Genomic DNA, 6,254 nt, shown 5'->3' on the forward strand with positions numbered 1-6,254 from the left:
AGATTGGAAATCCACAGTTGTTGCATTGCTGGTTTGTGTCTTTCCTGCATTATTCCTCTAACACGACTACTTTGTCCTTAGGGGAACTTTAGTGCACTTTGCACTCACTTTTCAGGGTCTTGGGGAGGGTTATTTTTCTAACTCTCACTATTTTCTAATAGTCCCAGCGACCCTCTACAAGGTCACATAGGTTTGGGGTCCATTCGTGGTTCGCATTCCACTTTTGGAGTATATGGTTTGTGTTGCCCCTATCCCTATGTTTCCCCATTGCATCCTATTGTAACTATACATTGTTTGCACTGTTTTCTAAGACTATACTGCATATTTTTGCTATTGTGTATATATATCTTGTGTATATTTCCTATCCTCTCACTGAGGGTACACTCTAAGATACTTTGGCATATTGTCATAAAAATAAAGTACCTTTATTTTTAGTATAACTGTGTATTGTGTTTTCTTATGATATTGTGCATATGACACTAAGTGGTACTGTAGTAGCTTCACACATCTCCTAGTTCAGCCTAAGCTGCTCTGCTAAGCTACCATTATCTATCAGCCTAAGCTGCTAGACACCCTATACACTAATAAGGGATAACTGGGCCTGGTGCAAGGTGCAAGTACCCCTTGGTACTCACTACAAGCCAGTCCAGCCTCCTACAGAAACCCCGCCCGCTTGATTATATACTTCAAGTTTTGTCTTTATTCCACCTTAATCTTAGAATAAATCCCACCATAAACTAAAACGCATATCTCGTCGTCATTTGTATATTGTTCGATCTGTCACACCAGCTTTTGGAGGACTGCACAGCTCTGGAGGTGAGGAGGGTTGTTGCAACAGCCCATGGTGGATGGAGCTCGCCACCAGAAGTAAAATGAGCCCAGAATCGGACAAATCAGCCCATCGGGGCCAGAGTTATTGCATTCTAAAGTTTGGTGACCTTTGACCTCATTTCCTCCCTCTGCCATTGCGCTTCCCTGAGATTTCCACAATAGGGGGAAGAGCCATTGAGCTCCCTCGGCAAGAGGTGGAAAGAGCAGGACTCTATTCCAGGGCCTGTTGTGTTTACTGAGGGCAGGGGAGTGCCGCTGCACCACCCCATGTAGACCGGACTCCTTGCTCCCTGAGTCTCGGGGTAGCGGGAGGCAGCCACCAATACACGCATCTACCCACTGCAGCAGGCAGACAAACTGAAGGACTGCTGGCTCCTGCGGTACTAAGTAGATGTGTTGTCTGTGAGAGCAGCAGGGTGGTGGGCTCTCTGAGCTGCCCTCCATTGGTGGCACTTTTGGGGGTGCCTGAGTGGGACCAGCCACCCCACCAAGAAAGATGAAAACATAGTGTGACACTGCAGTCAAAGGAAAATGATGGGAAAAATATCACTGCGCCTCTTCCTGACCCCGCAGGAGAGCTGCTGCTATACAATTCACTGCTTCTCAAAGAACTCACCCCATAATACATTGCAGGCCTGTCATTTGATTCACATTTTTGCCCATACCACAGCCTGTGGTGGTCCTAGGACGATGAGACCACCACCAGCCCAATGTAGTCTTTCTGTACAGGTCATCATCCGGCCCCCCACCTTAGGTTGGGGGTGGGCAAAATCATAACCTCTCCCGCTATTCATTGCATTATCAAGCTCTCCCATGGTTGTAGGTTTTGCTCTATAGCTGGGTGAAGTTTGTCCTTTAGGGACCTTGTGTATGATAACATTTCAGAAGGCCTGGGAGGCCAATAAATGTGTAATACACTGTGTATGGTTATAGTTTAATGCTTTTTAATGTAAATATACTGTAATGTGGTCATGTCCTCTAGGGGCTGACTGCATTGTTACACTGCAGTGTTTTTCACTATGCTGTTTTCATGTGGTTATGCCCTCTAAATACAAATTATATGGTTACTCTACAATGCTAAGTTTATTGTGGTACCCTCCAGGGGCTGTTCTGACCATTACAGTTCAATGCCAAGTATAGGAAAGAATGCACAAACGCAACGTCTATTTCTGATAAATGTTTTTATTGGGTTTCCCTGATGTTGGCATGTTTTGTTGATCCATCATTATCACAATTATGACAATGATTCATGCCAAAGTAATATCTTGATTACACCATGATGGCTTGAACTCACTGGATATGTTTGGGTGACCCTTCTAGGGGGTCACAAGTGGCTGCACAATGTCAGCTATGGTATTTCCATCTGCCAATGTATATTTGAAATTATTGTGTAGTATTTAGTAGTGTGTGCGTAATAATTATTTCTCCCTTTCTTTGTAACATAACTTCTGCCCTTCAGCTTTTGCTTAATGGTTTTCAGAAAAATCTGGCAACGTCTACATTATGGTGTTCATGCTGGCGGTCAAAACACTGACCGCCAGCGACCCCGGAACACCGCCGGCCACATTATGAACATTTCTGTGGTCCGGCGAGCGGAAACATTATTTCTGCCTGCCAGCTCACAGAAAGGCCTGGCCGGGACATTGACGGCAGCTCCACATGGAGCCGCTGTCAATGCCTCTGTGCGGCAGGTGCAGTTGCAAAGTGCATGGGCAGTGCAGGTGCCCCCAGTGGTGCCTCAGGGGCACCTCCTCCGCCAGCCTTTTCCAGGCAGGATATCTCGCCAGGAAAAGGCTGGTGGGAAATGAAACATTATCCGCAGGGTAGCGCCGCTACCCTGGCAGATAGTGTTTCAACTCACCACCAGGCTGCCTGACGGCGGGAGCCTGGTGGTGGGTGAGGGCTGCCGATGGCGGCCCTCAGCAGGTTCAGCATATGGCGGTTTGGCCCGCCATGCCGGCTGGCGGCTTCAGCCGCCAATGCCAGCATGGCAGGCCAAACTGCCATGTTCGTAATGAGGGCCTAAGTCTTTAACTGCCTGCTATCAAAGCATTCAGAGAACGTTGCGAGGAATTGGAAGAGATGAACCTCTGCTAATGAGTTTATTAAATAAATCTCTAGACCTTCTAATAGACCATTTGTCTGTGTTTGGGACCTTCCATTGGTCTTAAGAGTCTTGTGAAGTGTTCCTTTTGAAACATTAAAATGAGTAGACTATCTCCCTACCAACTCAAATCACGTTATGATGCTTTCTTCTCTTGACAGTGCAGGGACTGTGAGCCCTTTCCAAAATTTTAATATTACGAAAACTCCTTTATTACTTCACCATCGTGATGATCCCTGTTCCTCACAACTTGTTCTGTATTCCGGACACCATTTGGGGGTCCTGCTTTGAAACAAAGAGTGGTGCAGAGTTGCTGGGGCTAGGCTGCAGCTCCCCACAGACCAGGGTGGATGGGGGCCTGGGTATTTGAGCATTATTACCTGTGGCACAACTCCAATGGTCAGCCCACTGGCTGGTTGCAATCTGCCTCAGGTGTGCAGCAGTGACAGACAGAACGCCCTGATTGTCGCCAGTGAGCTTTTAATTCCTAAATCAGCCCTAAGGCCTTATACAAATTCCTGTGCATAACTCATAGTAGTTGCCATAAAGCCCTAGAGGTCTCCCCCACTTTACTGCCATATGCTCCCGAGCTCCCCTTGAAGAGCATACATGTTTTTCAACAAGCCATAGGGCATAGTGCTGCAGGTGTGTGGCAGAGCTCTGGGATAAGTTCTACAGGTGACTTGTTTCAGGATGAAGGATTGTAAGAGCAGTCTGGCCTCCCAGTGGGACAGTTCCTTACAGATGGACGCTTGGGTACAGAAATGGAGCATCTCTGGGGCATCACTGTCACTGAATCAACCACGCAATTGTTATTCCAAAAAATGTTTACCATGGGATCAGGATGGAGACCAACCTTCTAGCTTCTTAGAGCTATTCCAGACTGGTCCTTGGACCCTTTAGTGACACTCCTGGGACAAAATACGAAATGGACATTGGTGCCCCTAACGCAAAAGTAACAGGACAGAGAACCCTGGCATACTCATACAAAGCCTCCCTTAAGCACCATAGCTGATATTTTGCTGGGATTAAGACCAGGGTGTTGGGATATGACCACTACTGCCATAAATTTGCTACCTGTTTGAAATAGAGCGTATTTCATGTGAGAGAAAGCCATCAAAAAAACATTGTTTTGCTTTATAAATCAGTAGTCTCCCCCTGAATTGGGTGTTGGCATGTCTCACATATTGTCACACAAACTGCACTGAAATTCCACACATAAGCACATTGAAAATTTCGATATGTCATTCCGAAGCAAACTGAATATGTGGCATCCAGGTAAAGTAAAGAAAATGTACGTTTTTATTTAGTGATGTCGGTGATAATTTACGTTGTGGCACGGCAGAGGTAGACAACATGCTTAAATGTTCACTATCTAAACATCTGAAAATGTTTTAGATTGCGATGTTGCAGATCAGGTTACACGTGGTTATCTGCTATAGCATGTTAAATGGGTGAGTTACAGGTGCGTGCCTTACAAAGAAAAACAAAGTTTACACCTTTTATTACTGTGTGGAGTTCAAATTATTACGTACTAGCAAAACACCAGCATGTCGTTATCTTCTTTGGCTGTCAGAGTCCTTCTGGACAGCGGTGTGTCTTGGATACCGAGGCAGTAGCCTCATTACTCGATATTCATTTTTTAATCGCTGTTTTCTTTACTTATTGATCTGTGACACTTTGTCACAGGTGAGGTTGGTTCATATGGTCAGCACAGTGATGGGCTGTGGATAGCAGTCAAACGGGTTTGCAGAAACGTCAGCAGGTTTCTTGATCAATGGGTTTTCTTTTTGATACAATCCTATGTAGAATTTCTGGTTGAGTTTGCGGAGATAGTCGCCCAGCATCTCAACGCCTAAATCTCTGTGGAGGTCTAGTTTTCTTGAGAAGCAAGAAGCACCTGCTGCTGTTCGTAAGGCCTTGTTCTGTAGTGTCTCCAGAGGCTTCTGATACTCTGGCTTGCAACCGTTCCACACTGGTGAAGCCTATGTCATAGTTGGTTGAATAAATTGTGTTTATTGCACGTACCCTACTTTACAAAGGCATTGACTTAGTTCTCAGAAGTGGGTACAATGCAGTCAGTTTGGTTGATCCTTTCTGGCATGTCTTCTCAATGTGGTTTATCCAGCTGAGTTTGGAGTGAAGTGTCACCCCTAGGTATGAGCTGCTGTATTCCCACTTTATTTCTTCTCCATTTATGCAAATCTGTGGATGGTTCTTGATCTGCTTTCTGGTGAGCAATGTTGTTGTGGTTTTGCTTGTGTTGAGATGTATCTGCCAGTTGCTGTACCATCCAGAGATTTTGCTGAGCCAAGCTTCAAGGTTCTTAGCTGCTTCCTTTTCGTTCAAAGATTGAGAGATAACTGCAACATCTTCTGCATAGATAGCAAGGTATGTTTTAAGTCCTTGGGAATATAATTTGTAAATATATTAAAGAGAAACGGTCCAAGTATTGATCCTTGAGGTACTCCAGCAAGTATAGGGCACCCTTGTCTGGTGTTGGTGTGTGGCGAGATACCTTTTGTGGCTGTGGTAGCTGCTTCTGTGCTTCGTTCTTCTTTGTCTTCTGTAGGTAAGGGCAGTCGCAATAGCTTGCAGGGTGATTTCCTGTGCAATTTGCACATATGGTTGACTGGTATGATTGTAACTCTTGGAGGAACACTGTGCCTCCACAGTCACAATAAAGCCCCAGCACAACCACACAAAAATAATGCTAACCACACCGGAAGACTATAGGAGTGTGACCAGCGTACTCACAGAGCAAAAACTGGAATACCACACTTTCTCCTTGACCACAGTAAAAGTCTGGCGCTTTGTAATACAGGGACTACCTGTTAATGCGTCCCTTTGACACATCACTGTGGATTTATCGGAACTTGGACTCTCAGTAAAGAATAGCCTCGCCTACTGACAAGAACAAGAAGATTTCCCTCTTCATTGTAACCCTGTCTGCAAGCCAAGTTGGAAAACCTGCTGATCTTTCAGTAGTCACAAGACTCTGCAGCTGCACCGTCACCACATAAGAACCTCAGGGGAGACGAAGCCCAGTCGTGCTACAACTGCCAACGCTGCATCCTGCCAACAGAAAACAAGGAGTGTACACTGTAGGGGAGAGCACACCTACAACCTATGCACTAGGACTAGAAAAACTAGCAAGACACCTACGGCAGAAGAAAATATTCCTCGGTGCCTCATCCCTAACTTAATGATTGTGTCATTTTCTTACATACTAGAGATCACGAGCAAAAACTAGGCACTTTTCCAAATTACATGACTTTAAATGCCTTTGTCTGGCGAATGAACTGCATCCAAATCCACT

The sequence above is a fragment of the Pleurodeles waltl genome, chromosome 9 (assembly GCF_031143425.1).
Source record: "Pleurodeles waltl isolate 20211129_DDA chromosome 9, aPleWal1.hap1.20221129, whole genome shotgun sequence".
NCBI lineage: Eukaryota > Metazoa > Chordata > Amphibia > Caudata > Salamandridae > Pleurodeles > Pleurodeles waltl.